Below are 14198 nucleotides of genomic sequence, written 5' to 3'. Positions count from 1 at the left end.
ATTACATTATATTACATGTATTATCTCACTCTTCTTACCAGAAGCTCATAAAAGCATAAAATGGTTCTCCCTGCCCCTCACCTCCACCACCATTTCATCTTCAAAACAACCCTATGAGGTAGGCTACACTGAGAGATAATAACTGCCCCAAGGTCACCGAGGGATCTTCAAGCTGAATGGGGATTTGGACCTGGGCCTCTACATGATGTTGTCTCTCACAATTTTTATTTATTAGATTTATATCCCACACCTTCCTCCCAAGGAGCCTATTATGCAATATTATGCAGTATGTAAACATTACCTCTCACAAATTTATTTGCTGAAATTATCCTGAAAATGTAATATGTAGGAAAACTGAACATGTCACAAAAGAATGTGTGTGTGGAGGGGGAGCAGGAATGAGGACGTGGGCATTTGCTCTTTCAAAGTGCCAGTCTCTCCCTAGGCTGCTGAACTGGCGTATGTGTGAGTAGGATTACACACACACACACACACACACACAGTGTACAGCATTCATCAACAGGGGAAGCAGCAAGCAGAAGGGACATAATCCAGTTCTATTCTGCAATATACTTTTTTAAAGAGTATAAAGCAATTTAATATTTGGGTCTCGTTGACTCCTACTGTTCCTGGGCATAGCTTCCACCCTAGTTCTGCAAGAAATCCTCTCTTGTTCCCACTCTGTTTCTCGATCCTTCAGCAGAAATAAACCTTCTGCTGCCTCTCTCGTCTTTTGCTTGTTCTCTTGGGAGCTGCTTTTGCTAAGCAAGCCAATTCCACTTCCATAAAAATAATACTTGATGATGAACCTCAACGCAGCATTAGACAACTAAGCAGCAGTTAAAATGGCATCATTCTCGTTCCCCCCCTGCTATTCTGATAAAAAACAAGGAAATGCAAACCACAGGCTATTCTGTGTAGCTTTCAGAAAAAGAGGTCCTTCAAAAATGACAGATGGAATGTGTATTGGATTTCTAAAACATCCAGCTTTCCCTGAATTCATGGGTATCTGCAGTAGATCTATATCAAGACCCTATATACATATATTTTGCTGCCCTGGGCTCCTATTGGGAGGAAGGGTGGGATATAAATCTAATAAATAATAAATACATAAATTTCCTTTCAATGTTCTGTGATGTGGAAAAAAGGGCATAGTCACACCCCGGCTTATGAACTGTGACATAGGCAGACAGGGTAGTTTGGGGAGCCAATCCACATAAGATATAAATCAGAACCAGGGGTGGGGGGAGAACAAAACAGAATGCTAACATTTGTATGATACCATGGAAATTACATACAATTAATGAATATGCAGTCTTGGCGTATTCAACTTCCACATGTTTATAAGGTGGGATGTCAAAAAGGTCTAGGATTAAGGAGAAGTATGGCCAGGAGAATACAATTCCAAGAGCCATAAATGCAGGCAACCTTCCCATTTTATGATGTTTTATATTTTTTTAGCAGCATTCATAGCAGACATTACTGACCTTTTAGTCCTCCCAATTTTAAAATGTTGTGAAAAGTGCAGCAATACCTTTCATGGAGAAGCTTCATATGTACTGAATAACTAAACCTGGTGCTTTTTTTTGTGATGGTGCCTATGGCAGCTATTTTGTGCTGGTAGCCATGGCACTTTTATCAAGATATGAGTACCTCCATCTCATTTTTTTTTAAAAAGAGCACTGATTAAACTCCAAACCATTAATAAATACAGCCATATCTACCCCTGTTCATTTCCCTAACAGCCACCCTTAGAAACAGTTGTGTCTTAGTTATAATCTAACATGGAAATATATGCAGGTTATAAGACTAACTGCAATGGGCCAAAGTGCAATGAAGACTAGACAGGCTCAGGGCATAGACCATTCAAAAGTCTTACAGCTTGCTTTCAAGTAATCTTCCCAACCCAAATGATAAATAAGGAGGAAAATAAAAATGGACTTTGCTGTGGTTCAGTGGGAGTGCAGGCTGCTGATATAGGAAAGATTTATGCTTTGAGACAACACAATCCCAATGCAAAGCATTCACACAGAACCTCATAAAGAAGATTAATCTTACATTGCACTGAGGCATATTTCACCACAGAAGTTTTCTGTGGCTAAGATAGTATCTAGAGGAAGTTGATGAGGGGGTACCTATAGGTTAAGAATCACTAAGGCTCTTATGTGCTAAGATTCCGTAGGAGGATGGGGAAAAAAATAGTTTATTCTGTACCTCACTACTACCTTTACTACACAGTTCCCTTGAATCACAATAGAACCTTTCAGTCCTGCACTCTTTACCTTCTTTCAATTGGGGATGAACATTTAATTTTACCTAATACCATGGTCTGGTTTACATGTATTGCTAAGCCATAATGTTATACGCAGAAGCCTCAGGCTTGTGTGTTACTCCACCCACCCACACTCCTTCTCTAGCGCAGCTGCAAGGAGGAAATCAGAAGCTTCCACTTCCATTTTCAACTAACCATGGCTTCTCATTATGTCCAAACCAGGAGCTGTGGTTTACTGAAACCTTGGTTGATTGAACCATGGTTTTACTAGGGTTTATGAAACCAACCAGGATCATTTATCACAGGGTGAAGTTGGCTCGTTTCAATGACTAAATCATCCTTAACATTAGGTATAGTTTGCCTCAGGTCAGATGTAATGAGAAAAAATAACTGGAACAGAAGAGAAAGCTTAGATCTCGTGGTCATGCTGGAGGATGAAAGGAGGAGGAGTGCATGAGCCTGAAGCTCATGTTATGTGTTAATGCAGAGAACAGCTAATATTATTAGTCACTTTTGTTTTAGTTATTGCATTAATTTAAAGCAAACAAAATTTTAATGATTTTGTCTCCTTACTGTTTGCACTGAGGCTGGGATACAATACTATATAGCATTTTCAGCTAGATGGAAGTGGGAGAAGGAGGGAACAGCATGAACCATATGACTGGCATCTTGGCCAATTGCCATTGCAAACATCTCAGACAAGAATTGTGAAACCCACAAAGAAACTTTGCCATAGGGCTTTGTTTGAGAGTGTTACTATGTGACTACCCATTTTGGGGCAGTGGAAGGGAGGGAGCCACCATGAAAACTATTACTGCAGGGGACTGTTGCTTCGAGCACTTGTCTGCTGCTAATTCTGTGTGCCGAGTGTCTTCAGAATTTGCTCCCCAAATCATATTCTTATTTTCAAAGCCACTCATTTTTAGATTCCCCCCCCTTTAAGAAAGAAATTGCAGTTCTTGATTTACATTTTAATCTCATCTCTCTCTCTCCCTCTGTCTGTCTTTGTCTATGTGTTTCCTAGCCGTTTCCCTTCCTTATAGCAGCTGGTGTTCCTAACGGCTAATGTTTCATGATGGTTGGGGTTCTCCTAACTGCCCAGTGACTTGGGGCAAGCGCCAAATTGCCAAGTCCAAAGGGAGCACCGATACTCCTGCTCACATATCCTGCTGCTCTGCTGTCAACTCTTCCTCCGGAATGATGCCCGTCTCCCTCTCCTTTCTTCCCTCTCATATTCTACTGGTTCTCCATCCATAGTCACTGTCTGTTCTCTCTTCCCCTCCTAACCTGTCCTCTGGGCACATGCTGCAAGTTGAAGCCCTGTTTCTGGGGTGTCAGACAATGACTGCCTTTGCCTTCTCTTGCTGCTCTACCAGCTGCCTTCTGGTCTCTCCCTCTTTTCTAATATGGTCCCTAAAGGGCCTATGCTGAAAGTTAAAGCCTCACTTGTTTCTGGGGTATCATGCTATTCTTCTGAGGACCAGTAGCCATGACAGCTTATGTGTAGCTCTGACACACTCTGGGGTGCTGCCAACTTTCAAGAGCCTGTCAAAATTATCTCACTCCCTTTTGATGCCAGGCCACCCTGGGGTACTTACTGCATGCAGAAGCTTTGTAACAGCTGTGATGTATGCCAACTCTCCTTTCCTTATGTGCTGAGTCTTTCAGTCTCTATACAAAGCATGAAGATATTTGCCATCACATACTGTTTGCCTTATCATTTAATTCTCAAAGGGAAACTGCTCCTGAATTTGGAGGTTCCATTCAGCTCTTAAGGCTAATATTCACTGATAGACCTCTGCTCCATTGCTTTAATTAGCAGCCACACACACACACGTACACACAGGTTCCATATGGAGATCTTTCTAAAGCGAAAATCATAGGTAATTTGCTTAGAACTAAATCCCATGGAACTCAATATACCTTACTTCCAAATAAACATGCATACAGTAGTATTGGACTGCACATGTTCAGGCTGTTTAGGAGTACTATAACAATCCCTACGCTAGAGTTAAGATTCCTAGCAGAATCAACTATTCTCAGGATGAACTTAGTCTGGACGAACTACTTAACATCACATAAGGCTGTAAAGCTGTGTCTTGACTTTAGACAGAAAGTGGGTGCTCTCATTCTATACAAGCAAACAAGTCCTACACATTGAAAACTAGATGTTAAGGAGAATTGTCCCAACTTACTGTGCAATCCTAGAAAGCCTTTTTCCTGTTGTCTTAAGTTGCCATGTGCAAGATTATTTTTACTATAATTATCATTGTATGAAGAATCAAGTCATCCCCACCTATAGGCTAAGTGATATAGCTCAGACAGATGTACCACATCATCTGCAATCTGATCTGCAATATGATGAAACATGTCCTTGGCAGGTTACAAAAAGACTAAGTGCATTATGACTGGTGGTCTAGGATTAGCAGATAGCAGGTGAGCTGTGAACAAGTAAGGGCTGTGTACAGGTTAGGGATGTGTAACAGGGCTTTGGAAGTCTGCATACTAGACAATACATTATAGCACAAGGTCCAGCTCTTGTTAATAGTTTCTAGAAGCAAATACAGTTTCTAAAATGCAAAAGACTCATAAATCATGGTCTATGTTTTTGGTGAGTGAGTCTACCCCATTCTCACTTGGGCTTCCAATATGAATCATTTGGTATTATTAGTTTAGCAATCTAGAGTGGGGCAGGGAAGCGGTCCCTTGAGCTGTATGTCAGATAGTAGATTTAATTGCCATTTTATGGCATTTTCAGAATGTTATGACTTTTGGAAGAAAACAGACTCCAAATCAATAAAATGTTATAAAATACCAAACTCACAGATCTCTGTCACATTCCATGCATACACTCAACACAGCTTTAGCTAGTAAATCATAGACATAACAGAATATTAATGTAAAGAAGGACAGCACTAACTTTAGCATCCCCCTCATTATTAACCTTCCCTGGGACACAAAGGATTTACAGACAGCCATCTTAAGCCTTGACCTCACTGAACATAAAAGTCTTGTACCAGCTGTTACTGTATGCAACCAGCTGCTGGAACTAGATAAGTAGCACAGAGAGTCATCTTTGTATCATCTCAAACATTTAGGGCTGGAATTCTCCATTACAGCTAAAGGATGTCAAGAGACTCTGACCCTTGGATTCAATGGCCATCTATATACTTCTTTGAAAACCACAGGTCTTAGAAGCCTGCAAAATGAGGATTTCAGAGTTGTGAGGAATATCTGCTCTAAACAGACAGCTCCACTGATAGTTAAAATGCAGGCATCTTTGCTGTAGAAAGTAGCAGAGAACCCTTTAAGAAGATTTAGTGGGCCAGATGCTAAGCTAGAAGAAACTGGCTTATTTCCTACACTTTAATGGGGACTTTAAGAAGTCATGGTAGCTGAGGAGCATTCTGTGTAAGGCAACCTTAAAGCTTTTTCACTGAAGTACCCAAACTGTTACATGTATTGGTCTTGAATCTTTCCATGGCAACTTTCTCTGAAGTTAACTCATACTGAAGATAATGGAAGAGCCAGGCTTGAGTTGTAGTTGTAAGTACATAATGCCTCACAACAAGAAACGTATGTGAAAGAAGAAAAGTGGAAAATAGATCTCTGTGCAGTACACCAGTGTAAAGCAAGAAGAAGGCTTTCTCAAGAAATCCAGGCAGCTGACTGGAGGGAAGCATACTAGCTATCGCTTAACCACACTGCTCCCTTCCCAGTAGTGCAATATAGACAGCCGCAGACCTTTCCACTACAAACGACTGGTCCAAGACATTTTGCTGCCTAAGACAAAGGACAAGATGGTACTCCCCTCCCCATCTCACATACAGAAGCCGACTGGACTGGCAGTTGTCTTATTTGAACACTGGTAATAGGGTAGCACCTCCACCACACCTGAGGCAATGGGTCCGGCCTCTCTACAAGCTAGAGGGAGCCCCAGCTGACGAAGCATCAAGGCGAGTTAAGCAGCAGAGTATGTTTGGCAGCGCAGCAAAGAGTCCCTTGGGCTAAACCAAACCCAAGCTTTTAATAAATTAACTCAATAAACTACAAAAATAATTATGCAGGCAGCAAGCCAGCAGGGGTGTGAGGAGCTTTCCAGTGTCTGTAGCATGTACCACTATCTGCCTGATGGACATATATTGTGGGTGTGTCCTCAATACAATGAGCTCTCCTGGTTCTCTGGGAGTTTGTTTTCTTGAGGCCGAGGTGGTTGATCAGGAGAAGCTGAGAGGCAGAGGTGTGTGGATGAGGCCTTTGGGGACATTATAACTGCATCCCACTCCCAGGATGATAGCTCTCTTGCTATCATGGAGAATGAAGGCCTCGGGGAAAAATAGCATCATTCTGGAGAAGGGATCTATTCCTTGGGGGACAAGCAGATATCCTCTCATGCCAAGGCTACTTCTCTAGGGGTGGAGGGATACTGGTAGTGGGTGATTCAATCATTAGGAACATAGATAGTGGGGTGAGTGGAGGAAGTGCAGATCACAGGGTGATCTGTCTGCCTGGTGAGAAGGTTGCAGATGTCGCCCATCATCTAGGGAGCTTGGTAGATAGTGCTGGGGCAGAATCAGTGGTCATAGAGCACATTGGCAACAATGACATGGGGAAATGCAGTTGTGAGGCCCTGGAAGCAAGAATTAGGTTGCAGCTTTGAAGGTGCAGCTTTGCAGTCTCAATGCATGGATGAGACAATAGTGTAGGGAGGAGGGGGTTGGATTTGATAGGAACTGGGGAATATTTGGGGACAAACTGGGCCTGTACAAAAGGGACAAGCTCCACTTGAACCAGGATGGAACCAGACTGCTGGTGCCTAAAATCAAAAAGGTTGACAGAGCAGCTTTTAAACTGCTTGAGGAGGAAAGCCGACAGGAGCTGAAGAGGGCCTGGTTCAGAACAAATCTACCCCCTGGAATAAAGACCCCAAAAAAGATGAACACTTAAATGGCATAGGCCTAGAACTAGGCATTGTGAGTGCAGAGTACAGGACAGCAATCCAGAGAGGCAAAAGTACCTGAGGCCAAACCAAAAGTGCCAAAGACACTTGAAGAGAGACACTGTATGAAAGTATTTATAATGCTAGAAGCCTCTGAGCCAAGATGGGAGAATTGGAGTGCAATTTAGAGGACAGCACTGATATAGTAAGCATAACAGAAACCTGGTGGAATGGAAAAAAACAGTGGCATATGGCTATCCCTGGATATAAACTAAAATTGGAAGGAGAGGGAAGAACTGGAACTGGAGTCATTCTATATGTGAAAGAGGGAATTGAATCCAGCAAGCTAGATACCCCCAAAGAGGCAGACTCCTCCACAGAATTGTTGGGGGTGGTAATATCGGGCCCCAACAGTAACTTAGTACTGGGGATGTCCTATCATATCCTGATCAAAATGTTCAGGGAGATCCTGAGATGAAAAACGAAACTGGGGAAGCATCCAAACTAGGAAATGTTGCAGTAATGGGTGACTTCAGCTACCCTGACACAGACTGGCTATATATGTGTTCCAGTCACTACAAAGAAATAAAATTTCTAGATACCCTAAATGACTGTGCCCAAGAGCTGGTGGTCATGGAGCCAACCAGAGGGGCGATGACCCTGGATTTAATCTTAGGTGATGCCCAGGACCTGGTGTGAGATGTAAATGTTGTTGAACCGATTGGGATCAGTGCCCATAGTGCTAATAAATTAAACTTACATGTAAATGGCCAATTGCCAAGAAAATCCAACACAATCACATTTCATTTCAAAAATGAGGGGATTGGTAAAAACAAAGTTAAAAGTCAGAGTCAAGAGGTCAACTGACTCCAAAATGCTTGGGAGTTGTTTGAAAACACAGTAATAGAAGCTCAACTGGAGTGTATATCGCATATCAGGAAAGGTCCACAAGGGCCAAGAGGATGCCAGAGTGGTTAATGAGCAGAGTCGATTAGAGGCAAGAAGGTTTCCTTCAAAAAATGGAAGTCTTGTCCAAATTAGGAAAATAAAAAGGAATGGGGGGGGGAATCCAACAAGAAGAAATTATTTAAATACATCCAAAGCCGAAGACCATCTAGGGAGGAGGTTGGACCCTTGGAGTCTCAAGGGAGTCAAAGGACTAACCAGGAACAAGACCTTGGGGTCATAGTGGATAGCTCAACGAAGATGTTGACCTAGATTGTGGCAGCTGTGGAAAAGGCAAATTCCATGCTAGGGATCATTAGGAAAGGTATTAAAAATAAAACTGCTGGTATCATAATGACATTATTCCTCTTTCAACAAGCCTTTTAAGTTGAGACCTATCCCAGTCTGCATCTGTGTCAGAATTGTTTAATATGTTTTTTAATAATGCTTTTAACCCTTTTTAAGGTTGTTTTTTAAAATGTTTTTAATGCTGTTTTGTTTTAATGTATTTTAAGTTCTGTTTTTATGATGTTTTAAAGTGTTTTAGTGCTTTGTTTGCCGCCCTGGGCTCCTGCTGGGAGTAAGGGCGGGATACAAATTAAATAAATAAATAAATATTAAAATTTATGGTGCAGCTGTATTTGGAATACTGTGCACAGTTCTGGTTGCCTCACCACAAAAAGGATATTGTAGAGTTGGAAAAGGTTCAGAAAAGGGCAACCAAGATTATCAAGAGGACTGAATGATTCCCGTTTGAGGAAAAGTTGCAGCATTTGAGGTTTTTTAGTTTAGAGTAAAGAGGAGTAAGAGGTGACATGATAGGTGGTTATAAAATTATGTGTGGCATGGAGAGAATGGGAAGAGAGAAGTTCTCTCATAACACTAGAACTTGGGGGCATCCAATGAAGCTGAATGTTGGAAGATTCAGGACAGATAAAAGAAAGTACTTCTTCACACAGTACATAATTATGCTATGGAACTCACTCCCAGAAGAGGCAGTGATGGCCACAAACTTGGATGGCTTTAAGAGGGGATTAGACAAATTCATGGAGGGTAACAATATCAAGGGCCACTAGCCACAAGGGTGTGCTCTGCATCCACAGTTGGGGGCTTCTGAATACCAGTTGCTGGAAACTGCAGGTGGGGGAGAGTGCTCTTACACTCAGGTCCTGCTTGTGGGCTTTCCACAGGCATCTGGTTGGCCACTGTGAGAACAGGATGTGAAGGTGCCCCCCAGTATCTGATGCCTGAGGCAGTCGCCTCAGTCTAATGATAGGGTCAGCCCTGACTACAGACATGGGGTGGTATTCATTTAAATAATTGCACAAGCAGAGCGACTTCTGCCTTGTGCTGACGGAATGTTTGCCTTAGCACGACATTGATTGAAACCCATGGTTCTGAAGGTCAAGAGGGCAGCCACCTATGTCTCCATGAATGGCATTAGACAGAATGTGGTGGCAGATTTCATCCTCCATCAAAAAGTGCCAAATGGCCAATGGCACAGTTTGTCATTATGAGGCGGGGTTTCTCTCTCAACCACCAAATAGCTTGGACAGGAGGAGACAGGAATCCTCTTCTCCGAGCCTCAGTATTCTCAGGTGTTGTTCAGAAGAATCTCCAGTCTTACATTCTATGTTGTACTCCTTCCTTCCTACCTTCCTTCCTTCTTCCCACAGCAGCAGCAGCAGCACTATCAACCAAATCACTTCAGGGAAGTACTTCAGGTACAGTACCTGGGAGGAATATGGCTGCCATGCCATTTTCTCATCTCACCTCAGCAAAAGTGATCAGAGACCTGTCAGCTGACCTTCACATCTAACCTTGTTTAAAGAGGTGTAGGGCTGCCTTCTTATCTGCTTCCCCCCAAACCACTGCAAAATAATTTTCCCTTTATCACTCCACTGCCCCTTTCCCACCACCAACACTGGGGAGAGAAGCAACCCATGAGAGGGACGGAAATATCCCCACTCCCTGCATCCTCTGCAGATAGGGAGAAAGGTGTGACATATGTCTTCAGGCCTCCCTCTGGCACTTTTGATTGGGACTACAGCTGCAACAAAGCAGGGAAATCTCTCCCTCCTTCCCTCTCTCTCTCTCTCACGCTATCCAGCACATTCTCCCTCTCATACTCTTCGTACAGGCTTGTGCTACTGTATTGTACATTTTAGCGCTACACTGAGTAACCCTGAATATTTGTGCATGAGACTATAAATGTTCTTGCTCCTGTTATGGAGGGCCTTGATTATAATAGTCAGAAGGCACACTGATGTAGCAACCTGGCTTAGGCCAGCCAGACCAGGGTGTGGTAGATATCAGGATGGAAGACCACTTGGGAAACCTATACATGCTGTTTGGATTTCATAGAAGGGCCATAGCTCAGTAGAAGGGCATCTATCTTGCATGCAGCAGTCCCATATTCAATCCAAAGCATTTCCAGGAAGGGTTGGAGGAGACCCCTGCCTGAAACTCTGAAGAGCTTCTGCCAGTCAGTGTAGACAATACTGAGCCAAACGAACCAATGGTCTGATTCAATATAAGGCAGCTTCCTATGTAATAAATATGTGGGGGGTTGTAAACATTTTTATTATCATTTCTTATCTGTCTCCATTCAATGCAGAGAAGTTGGCAACTGTTCTTGCACATCCAGCAACACTGTAGACCTGTGTAGCACCATAATTTGTATCAATTGTCAATTTTGCTACATGTGACTTTTGTGCATACTCAATAACAATTGAAGCAGTTTGTCTAACAGTGCCCTTAAATCACCAAAGGATTTTGCAATGGGGGTTGTTTAAAGGGGCACGCACACACAAAAAGAATTCTTAGTAACACTACTAAAAATGGAACAGATTTGAGACACGTTTTTAAAAAACTATTCAGACATTGTAACATTTTGTCTGTAGCTTCCTTTAATGTGGAGGAGGTTCAAGGCAATACATTTTTAATACAGGACAGATTGCTTCCCTTGGCAGGTTCTACAATACTTGGACCAGTAGAGGGCATAAATATTATCTGCCCCGGTCAACAAGGGTGAGGGATATAAATTTCAGCATGAGGTCTGCCCTGCCAGATTTTGCAGCCTGCAGGGCCAGGAGGAAGTCCAGAGAAAAGTTTGTAAATTTCAGTAGGCGAAGGTCTGTGCTGCAATTTACAATTATCTGATGAAGATAAAGGTACAGAAAAGAGGCTGCCATTTCTGGCAGGATGTTTGCTTCCATTGCTGGGTTTTACAACCTCTACATCTGAAGAAGATAAAAACAAAATGCTGGAAATTCCAGCAGAGCATAAGCCTCTTCCAGAGTTTGGGATAGTTGAGCCTGGGTAGAGTATTGCTTTCTAGACCATGGATGAGTGGAACCAAGGAGCTGACAATTCTGACTGCATGGCTGCCCTAGCTGCAGGATTTTTTCAGGTTTACAGAACAAGAGATTGGCAATTCTGGAACACTGTGTGATTCTGCTCAGTTTTGTAAATCCTGTCCAGAGGAGGATATAGGCAAAAAGCTGCATGCTGTGCAGGCAGATCCTATTCTGCCAGAGAGGCATAATTATGCATAAAGCAAGCCTTGCTCCAAGCATGAGACTTACTCCAAATCCTACTCCACTGTCAGAAGCAGTGTTCCTCTGAATACCTGTTGCTGTAAATCATGGGGCTGCCCCTTGTCTGTGGAATAGCATTCCTGTCGAGACATGACAAGCACACACATCTGCACTTTCCGGAAACATTTGAAGACATTTTTGCTCCGTCAAGCTCTCTCACTGGATGAATAGGTCTCTGCCAGGGGTGTCCATTTTATAGTTTTAAAATTCATCTCCTGTTTTTTGTGTGTTGTTCTTAACTATTGTTTAGTTATTTTTATTACATTGTGCACATTGCCTTGAGATATATGTGCAGAAGGTGATCAATAAATCATCAGCATCATTGCCACAAGCGAGAAGAGGGCTATTGTGCTCAAGTTCTGCTTGTGGACTTCCCATGGGCATCTGGTTGGCCACGGTGAGAACAGAGTCCTGGACTAGATAGGCCCTTGGCCTGATCCTATGGGTCTTCATATTTTCTTTTGTTCATGAGAACCTTTCTTGAAAGCAGACAAGTCCCTATCGAAAAGGGCTAAGAGATCAGTGACTAGCCTATGGAAAATAACTATTAGTATAATTCATTAAAATTTCCTGAAGATTTCTTTTTGCGCATCCTATTCTTCCCTCTGATGCAACAGACAGCTGGTTCTCACACTTTACATGCACTGCGCAAGTTGCCAGCAAGTGACTTGTTAAAAGCAACAAAAAAGCTTTCTTCAGGTATGTCCATAGTAAAAGACAGAGAAAAGAAATGGTGGGACAGCTACTCAGTCAGGATGGCAAAATGATAACATATGACAAAGAAAAGGCAGAATTGCTCAATTCCTACTTTGGTCAGTCTTCTCCCAGAAAAGGGTCTATGACCCTCCTAGGAAACATGAAGTGGAAGAGGCAGGATTGGATCTTGAGATTGACAGACAAATGGTCAAGGAATACCTAATCACTTTGAACGTTCAAATCAGCAGGGGCCGATAAACTGCATCCTAGAGTATTGAAGGAACTGGCTGAAGAACTCTTGGAACCACTGTCTATTATCTTTGCGAAATGGTGGAGAATGGATGAAGTGCTAGATGACTGCAGGAAGTCTAATGTTGTCCCTATCTTCAAAAAGGGCAAAAAGGAGGAACCAGGGAACTATAGACCACTAAGCCTGACATCAATCCCTGGAAAAACTCTGGAGCAGATTATAAAGCAGTCAATCTGTAAGCACCTTGAAAACAATGCAGTGATTACTAGAAGCCAATATGAATTTATGAAGAACAAATCCTGCCAAACTAATCTTATCTCGTTTTTTGATCGGGTAACCTCCCTTGTAGACTGTGGGAATGCTGTGGACATAATATATCTTGACTCAGCAAAGCTTTTGACAATGTGCCCCATGATACTCTGATTAGCAAGCTAGCTAAATGTGGGCTGGATGGAACAACTATCAGGTGGATCCACAGTTGACTCCAGAATTGTACTCAAAGAGTGCTTATCAATAGTTCCTTCTCAAACTGGGTGGAAGTAATGAGTGGGGTACCACAGGGCTCAGTCCTGGGCCCGGTGCTCTTCAACATTTTTATTAATGACTTGGATGAGGAGGTACAGAGCATGCTTATCATATCTGCAGATAATATAAAATTGGGGAGCACAGCTAATACTGTGGAAGACTGAAACAAAATTCAAAGGGACCTTGATAAGCTGGAGCATTGGGCTGAAAACAACAGAAGGAATTCAGCAGGGATAAATGCAAAGTTCTACATTTAGGAAAAAGAAACCAAATGCACAGTTATAAGATGGGGGATACTTGGCTCAGCAACACAACATGTGAGAAGGATCTTGGAATTGTCATTGGTCACAAGCTGAATATGAGCCAACAGTGCAATGTGGCTGCAAAAAAAGCAAATGCTATTTTAGGCTGCATTAACAGAAGTATAGTTTCCAAATCACATGAAGTATTAGTTCCCCTCTATTCAGCACTGGTTAGGCCTCATCTTGAGTATTGTGTCCAGTTCTGGTCTCCGCACTCTAAGAAGGATACAGACAACCTGGAACAGGTTCGGAGAAGGGCAACAAGGATGATCAGGGGACTGGAAACAAAGCCCTATGAGGAGAGATTGAAAGAACTGGGCATGTTTAGCCTGGAGAAGAGAAGACTGAGGGGAGATATGATAACACTCTTCATGTATATGAAAGGTTGCCACACAGTGGAGGGCCGGGATCTTTTCTCGATCGTCCCAGAGTGCAGGACAAAGAATAATGGGCTCAAGTTGCAGGAAGCCAGATTTTGACTGGAGATCTGGAAAAACTTCTTAACTGTTAGAGCCATATGACAATGGAACCAATTACCTAGAGAGGTAGTGGGCTCTCTGACACTGGAGGCATTCAAGAGGCAGCTGGACAGCCATATGTCGGGAATGCTTTGATTTGGATTCCTGCATTGAACAGGGGGGTTGGACTCGATGGCCTTATAAGCCCCTTC

General features: G+C 42.7%; 1 protein-coding gene across 13 annotated transcripts in view; it reads right to left on the bottom strand.

Moving 5' to 3' along the window:
* Nucleotides 1-14198, bottom strand: part of TSPAN4 (tetraspanin 4) — a 937220-nt gene that overhangs the window by 120630 nt on the left and 802392 nt on the right. The gene's annotated exons all lie outside the window — the stretch shown is intronic.

The sequence above is a fragment of the Rhineura floridana genome, chromosome 2 (genome assembly GCF_030035675.1).
Source record: "Rhineura floridana isolate rRhiFlo1 chromosome 2, rRhiFlo1.hap2, whole genome shotgun sequence".
NCBI lineage: Eukaryota > Metazoa > Chordata > Lepidosauria > Squamata > Rhineuridae > Rhineura > Rhineura floridana.
The sequence above is the reverse complement of the archived record's forward strand: the minus strand, read 5'-3'. Positions and strand labels throughout refer to the sequence as shown.